Below are 7888 nucleotides of genomic sequence, written 5' to 3' on the forward strand. Positions count from 1 at the left end.
CTTGAGCAAACTACTTAATCTCCCTAAAATGTCATTTCTTCATCTATAGAATGTGAAGGGCATCTATGTCGTAGGTTGTTTTGAGAATAAAATCATATAATTCATGAAAAGTAGTTAGCAAAACGTTGAAACACATATTCCTTGTAAATTTAAGCTGCTATTTTTTTTGGCACTTTTTTCATTGTATCTTAGTTGTTGGTTTATGCACATCTCCTACTCTGCTTTGAGATCCTCTAAGGCAGAGGTCACGGTTTGTTTGTTTGCTTTTCATTTTTGCCTACCTGTATCTAACATGCATATTTCCTTCCATTTAGCAGTAAATTAATAAATAACCAACAAATGTTCATGGAGAACTATATGAATAAATAAACCAGTTTGTGTAGGTCTGAGCTACATCTAAGGGACTAATACAAATCTCTAATAACTTGATTATTTATTCATTTATTTATTCAACAGACTTCCTTGTTGTACTTATAACTGGGCATTGGGGCAAGGATATGGCCAGTCAGGCAGAAGTGGTGTCTGCCCTGCTCTGGTTATTTGATCCTGTAGACAGCAAAAAGTCACTGAAAAAAACTTAAGGAAAGGAGAGATATAATCAGTGAGGAGAAGGAAGGAAGCAGTCCAAAGAAACAAGACCAAGAGTAAGAAAGCTAGCTAATGGGCTATTTTTAAAAGCCTTAGGTTTACACTAACACTCAATTCACCAGAACAAAAGGGGGAAAGTTTAACTCTAAAAATTCTCAACAGACAGAAACAACCAGGCTTGTGTCTGATTGGATGTGGGAGATAAGGAATTTTAAAAATCTAGAGGGCTTCCAGGAGAAGGCAATGGCACCCCACTCCAGTACTCTTGCCTGGAAAATCTGATGGATGGAGGAGCCTGGTAGGCTGTAGTCCATGGGGTCGCTAGGAGTCGGACACAACTGAGCGACTTCACTTTCACTTTTCACTTTCATGCATTGGAGAAGGAAATGGCAACTCACTCCAGAGTTCTTGCCTCCACTAGGTGGAGCCTAGTGGGCTGCCGTCTATGGGGTCACACAGAGTTGGACATGACCAAAGCAACTTAGCAGCAGCAGCAGAATGCTTCCCAATGTGTGAATAAAGAATGGTGGGATATTAATGGAGAATGAGTATTTTTGAAAGTGAAAGTTGCTCAGTCATGTCTGACTCTTTGCGACCCCATGGATTATATAGCCCATCAGGCTCCTCTGTCCATGGGATTTTCCAGGCAAGAACACTGGAGTGAGTTGCCATTTCATTCTCCAACGCATGAAAGTGAAAAGTGAAAGTGAAGTCACTCAGTCGTGTCCGACTCTGAGCGACCCCATGGATTGCAGCCTACCAGGCTCCTCCGTCCATGGGATTTTCCAGGCAAGAATACTGGAATGGGGTGCCATTGCCTTCTCCGGGGGATCTTCCTGACCTGGGATCAAACTGGGTCTCCTACACTGAAGGTAGTTTCTTCACTCTCTGAGCCACCAGGAAACTGGCCCAAGTGATAAAGAACCTGCCTGCCAATTCAGGAAGCACAAGAGTCATGGGTTTGATCCTGAGTTGGGAAGACGCCCTGGAGAAGGAAATGGCAATCTACTCCAGTATTCTGCCTGGAGAATCCTGTGGAGAGAGGAGCCTGGTGGGCTACAGTCCATGGATCGCAAAGAGTCAGACATGACTGAAGCGACTTAGCCCACAAGAACAGGGTATTTTTACTGATGACAGTATACTAAAAAATCAGTGTATAGTGTAGTGTGCATTGAGCTATAAGAGAACCAAGAAACATTATAAGAAAACCAGTATGCAGGGGCTGATGTGGTAACCAGTAGACTATTTTTACCTTGCAGACATGTAAAATTTAATCTGCACAGGGTTTGGTTTGGTTTGGTTTGGTTTTTGTCTCTAAAAGGGACAGGAGCCCTCCAAAGTATCTCAGTGCCCACTACCACTTACTATCTTATATTTGCTCCTCTTGATTCATCTTCAGGTACTGAAGAAGAAAAAAGGTTTCTAAATGTTTCCTGCACTTTCAAATGTACCTTTCAGGACTCCTAACTCAGCCATTCCTGCTACCTAGACCATGTTTAGTTTTATGTAGTTGCTGTTTAGTCACTAAGTTGTGTCCACTCTTTTACAACCCCATGGACTGTAGCATGCTAGCCTCCTCTGTCCATGAGATTTCTCAGGCAAGAATACTGGAATGGGTTGCCATTTCCTCCTCCAGGAGTTCTTCTTGACCCAGAGATTGAAACCGAGTCTCCTGCATTGGCAGGAGGATTCTTTATACCGTTGAGCCACCAGGAAAGCCCCATTTCACTGTATATTCAGCCCTTATGCATATTCACATATCTATATGTATTTTTTAAACTATATATACTCAGATGTTTAAGGAACATATTCTTTATTTTTTCATAACTCAATGAAATTTCTGTTTCATGGCCCCATTCCACATGGTGGTAAACTTCCAAGGATTTTCTCCCTTAAACCCTCTTTTTCTCGAACTTAAATTGAAATGCTTGAGGATGATAAAGCATCATGGATGGTTTGTACTGAGTGTTGGGAGAAGGGTGGCTTTGAGGCCCAGTCATGGTCACCATCTCCCCTCAGTTCTGGCCACTGCCCTTTGGTGAGAGACACCCACCAGCATCTTGTTCTCTTGATTTTTGTTTACTTTACTCCTCAGTCCCCCAGGTCGAGGACACTTTATTAACCCATCTGGACTTATCATCAGTTCTGCAAGAGCACTGGATATTTAGGTTACTTAGGTTAATATCCTACTTTTGATTTTTAGAAGACCCAGACACTTGCAATTTGACATTCTTCCACCTTTTTTACAAAGCTGTTATCTCTACCAGGGGGTTCAAGAGTCCAAGCCTGGGTACTGAATCATATCTTCCTTTCTAAATTTTTCTAGTAAAGGGTACATGTGGCTTGCCTAGCTAATCACCATGGCAAGGTTAGAAGAAATTGTGACGACGGCAGTGGATGACAAGGCAATTAACACTCAATATACTATCCTGCCTCACGTGTATACTTTGAGAATAAAATAACCTCATTCTCTCCTAAACAAGCATCCTCCTCCAAACACACACACACACAACATACACATACAACCTAAGCTGATAACAAAAAGGTTTCCTAAACAGACCATGTCAAGAAGGGAAAGCAAATGAACTTATTAAATTCCTGTTCCAAATGTTTATTGCTTTCATATAAATTGCCTCTTTTACTTTTGCCAAGTAAGAAAAAGAACTTGTTCATATATTGTCCCTAAGTGCTCAGTTCATGGCGTTCTCAAGGCAAGAATACTGAAGTGGTTTGCCATTCCCTTCTCCAGTGGACCACATTCTGTCAGATCTCTCGACCATGACCCGCCCATCTTGGGGTTGCCCCACGGGCATGGCTTAGTTTCATTGAGTTAGACAAGGCTGTGGTCCTAGTGTGATTAGATTGACTAGTTTCCTGTGAGTATGGTTTCAGTGTGTATGGTTTCAGCCCTCTGATGCCCTCTTGCAACACCTACCGTCTTACTTGGGTTTCTCTTACCTTGGGCGTGGGGTATCTCTTCAAGGCTGCTCCAGTAAAGTGCAGCCGCTGCTCCTTACCTTGGATGAGGGGTATCTCCTCACCACCGCCCTTCCTGACCTTCAACGTGGGATAGCTCCTCTAGGCCCTCCTGGGCCCGCGCAGCCACCGCTCCTTGGATGTGGGGTTGGTCCTCCCGGCCGCCGCCCCTGGCCTCGGGCATGGGGTTGCTCCTCCCGGCTGCCACCCCTGGCCTACAAAAAAGATCTTCAGGACCCAAATAATCATGATGGTGTGATCACTGACCTACAGCCAGATATCCTGGAATATGAAGTCAAGTGGGCCTTAGAAAGCATCACTACGAACAGAGCTAGTGGAGGTGATAGAATTCCAGTTGAGCTATTTCAAATCCTGAAAGATGATGCTGTGAAAGTGCTGCACTCAATATGCCAGCAAATTTGGAAAACTCAGCAGTGGCCACAGGACTGGAAAAGGTCAGTTTTCATTCCAATCCCAAAGAAAGGCAATGCCAAAGAATGCTCAAACTACCACACAATTGCACTCATCTCACATGCTGGTAAAGTACTGCTCAAAATTCTCCAAGCCAGGCTTCAGCAATATGTGAACCATGAACTTCCAGATGTTCAAGCTGGTTTTAGAAAAGGCAGAGGAACCAGAGATCAAATTGCCAACATCCACTGGATCATGGAAAAAACAAGAGAGTTCCAGAAAAACCTCTATTTCTGCTTTATTGACTCTGCCAAATCCTTTGACTGTGTGGATCACAATAAACTGTTGGAAAATTCTGAAAGAGATGGGAATACCAGACCACCTGACCTGCCTCTTGAGAAATCTGTATGCAGTTAGAATTGGACATGAAACAACAGACTGGTTCCAAATAGGAAAATGAGTATGTCAAGGCTGTATATTGTCACCCTGCTTACTTAACTTATATGCAGAGTACATCATGAGAAATGCTGGGCTGGAAGAAGCACAAGCTGGAATCAAGATTGCCGGGAGAAATATCAATAACCTCAGATATGCAGATGACACCACACTTATGGCAGAAAGTGAAGAGGAACTAAAAAGCCTCTTGATGAAAGTGAAAGTGGAGAGGGAAAAAGTTGGCTTAAAGCTAAACATTCAGAAAATGAAGATCATGGCATCTGGTCCCATCACTTCATGGGAAATTGATGGGAAAACAGTGGAAACAGTGTCAGACTTTATTTTTTTGGGCTCCAAAATCACTGCAGATGGTGACTGCAGCCACGAAATTAAAAGACACTTACTCCTTGGAAGGAAAGTTATGACCAACCTAGATAGCATATTCAAAAGCAGAGACATTACTTTGCCAACAAAGGTTTGTCTAGTCAAGGCTATGGTTTTTCCAGTGGTCATGTATGGATGTGAGAGTTGGACTGTGAAGAAGGCTGAGCGCCAAAGAATTGATGCTTTTGAACTGTGGTGTTAGAGAAGACTCTTGAGAGTCCCTTGGACTGCAAGGAGATCCAACCAGTCCATTCTGAAGGAGATCAGCCCTGGGATTGCTTTGGAAGGAATGATGCTAAAGCTGAAACTCCAGTACTTTGGCCACCTCATGCGAAGAGTTGACTCATTGGAAAAGACTCTGATGCTGGGAGGGATTGGGGGCAGGAGGAGAAGGGGACGACAGAGGATGAGATGGCTGGATGGCATCACTGACTCGATGGACCTGAGTCTGAGTGAACTCTGAGAGTTCGTGATGGACAGGGAGGCCTGGCATGCTGCGATCCATGGGGTGGCAAAGAGTTGGACACGACTGAGCGACTGAACTGAGCTGAACTGAAGTGCTCAGTTGCTGGTCTTCCCTACTCAACCTCCAGCCCATAAAGAAATTCTAACCTTTCCCAGAATATTCCTCTGAAAAGATCATAACTTGCCCCCCATGCTTTATTTCCACTGCCTTTGTTCAAGTTTATCACTGGAATTGAGAGAAGACAGAAACTATTCCAAGAAGGTCCTATGTACTGTCTCGTACACAGGGTTATTGTTACCATCTTTCTAAATTCCATACATATACGTTAGTATACTGTATTGGTGTTTTTCTTTCTGGCTTACTTCACTCTGTACAATAGGCTCCAGTTTCATCTACCTCATTAGAACTGATTCAAATGTATTCTTTTTAATGGCAAAAGAGACACTGATGTATAGAACAGTCTTATGGACTCTGTGGGAGAGGGAGAGGGTGGGAAGATTTGGGAGAATGGCATTGAAACATGTAAAATATCATGTATGAAACGAGTTGCCAGTCCAGGTTCGATGCACGATACTGGATGCTTGGGGCTAGTGCACTGGGACGACCCAGAGGGATGGTATGGGGAGGGAGGAGGGAGGAGGGTTCAGGATGGGGAACACATGTATACCTGTGGCGGAGGTCCTATTTAATCTTTGGTCAAATGATCTGGAAGAAACCAGCACACACCCAACATCAGGCCAGAGCTGACCCTGAGGCTAATTTGAATTCAGGTTAGATTCTGAAGCTGCCTCAGAGACAAATTGGTAAGAACATAAACCTTAATTACAAAGTTAGTGCAATCATTAAGATTGTCTTGGACTTCCCTGGTGGTCCAGTGGCTAAGACTATGCTCCCAATGTAGGGCACCTGTGTTCAACCCCTGGTCAGGGAAGTAGATGCCACATCTCAAAACTAAGTTCACATGCCACAACTAAAGATCCTGCATGCTGCAACTATTGACCTCTGTGCTTTTCATTCATTCAAAAATATTTAAGTTAAGGATGGCATCGTCCAGCTGCTTGTGGCTCTTGGCTCTTGCTTTCCTGCTGGGTTCCTGCACTTCCCTGGCGCTGGGGCATCTCGACCACCCGGCTCCCCTGCCACTGGTGATCTGGCATGGGATGGGAGACAGCTGTTGTAATCCCTTAAGTATGGGTGCTATTAAAAAAATGGTTGAGAAGAAAATACCTGGAATTCACATCTTATCTTTAGAGATTGGGAAGACTCTTGAGAGTCCCTTGGACTGCAAGGAGATCCAACCAGTCCATTCTGAAGGAGATCAGCCCTGGGATTACTTTGGAAGGAATGATGCTAAAGCATCAAAGAGGATGTGGAGAACAGCTTCTTTTTGAATGTCGACTCCCAAGTAACAACAGTGTGTCAGATTCTTGCTAAGGATCCTAAATTGCAGCAAGGCTACAACGCTATGGGAGTCTCCCAGGGAGGCCAATTTCTGCGGGCAGTGGCTCAGAGATGCCCATCACCTCCCATGGTCAATCTCATCTCAGTTGGGGAACAACATCAAGGTGTTTTTGGACTCCCTCAGTGCCCAGGAGAAAGCTCACACATCTGTGACTTCATCAGAAAAACACTGAACGCTGGGGCTTACAACAAAGCTATATAGGAACGCCTGTATAGCAGAATACTGCTATACAGGTGCAAGCAGAATACTGGCACGACCCCATCAGGGAGGACATATACCGCAATCACAGATCTTCCTGGCAGATATTAATCAAGAGAGAGGTGTCAATGAGTCCTACAAGAAAAACCTGATGGCCCTCAAGAAGTTTGTGATGGTGAAATTCCTCATTGTGGACCCTGTGGATTCGGAGTGGTTTGGATTTTACAGAAGTGGCCAAACCAAGGAGACCATTCCCTTACAGGAGAGCACCCTATAAACACAGGACCACCTGGGGCTAAAGGCAATGGGCAAGGCCGGACAGCTGGTGTTCTTGGCTCTTGAAAGTGACCATCTTCAACTGTCTGAAGAATGGTTTTATGCCCACATCATACCCTTCCTTGAGTGAAACCCTTGTAGTCTGAACCAGAGCTCAGGGAACCCCTCCCACTTCCAAACCAGTTCCCTCTATGCCCAAGCCTGAGCTCAGATCCAGCTAGCAACTAATCCTTTTCTCTAGTCATCATCGAACATGCCCTGCTTGGAAAGATCCAAGATACGAATCTTATCCTTTGCCTCATCCTATCAGCAGATGGTGCTGAATGCCAGTTTAATTAGCTAATAGACATGGAGCTTGTTTTACAACCTTTGATATGGTCAGACTCTTTTAGGAATCAGGAGTTTGCTGCAGGTCAGTGCCAGAGCTTTGCCCAGGCCTGGATGAGACTGAACAAACTAAACCAATGAGTCAGTTTAAGATGAGTGACTTTCTCAGGAAAATCTAGCCACATCTCAAGCCAAGGGGCCAGTACCCAGGCCTGAGGTATTCACATAAACTGCTTTCTTAACTGTTCTGGTGATTTGACCAGTGCTCGGAAAAGTATGGCTTGGCTACTGCATCCATGTAATTTCTTTATGGCTGCCCTCCTCTGAGTATGTTGCTTTGTGTGTGTCGTGGGTATTATTTTACA

General features: G+C 44.3%; 1 pseudogene; it reads left to right on the forward strand.

The window, feature by feature from the left end:
* The first annotated feature begins 6226 nt into the window (after window positions 1–6226).
* LOC783106 (palmitoyl-protein thioesterase 1-like) lies at window positions 6227–7487 on the forward strand (annotated as a pseudogene).
* Window positions 7488–7888: the final 401 nt, after the last annotated feature.

Source organism: Bos taurus, chromosome 15, assembly GCF_002263795.3.
Source record: "Bos taurus isolate L1 Dominette 01449 registration number 42190680 breed Hereford chromosome 15, ARS-UCD2.0, whole genome shotgun sequence".
Classification (NCBI taxonomy): Eukaryota; Metazoa; Chordata; class Mammalia; order Artiodactyla; family Bovidae; genus Bos; species Bos taurus.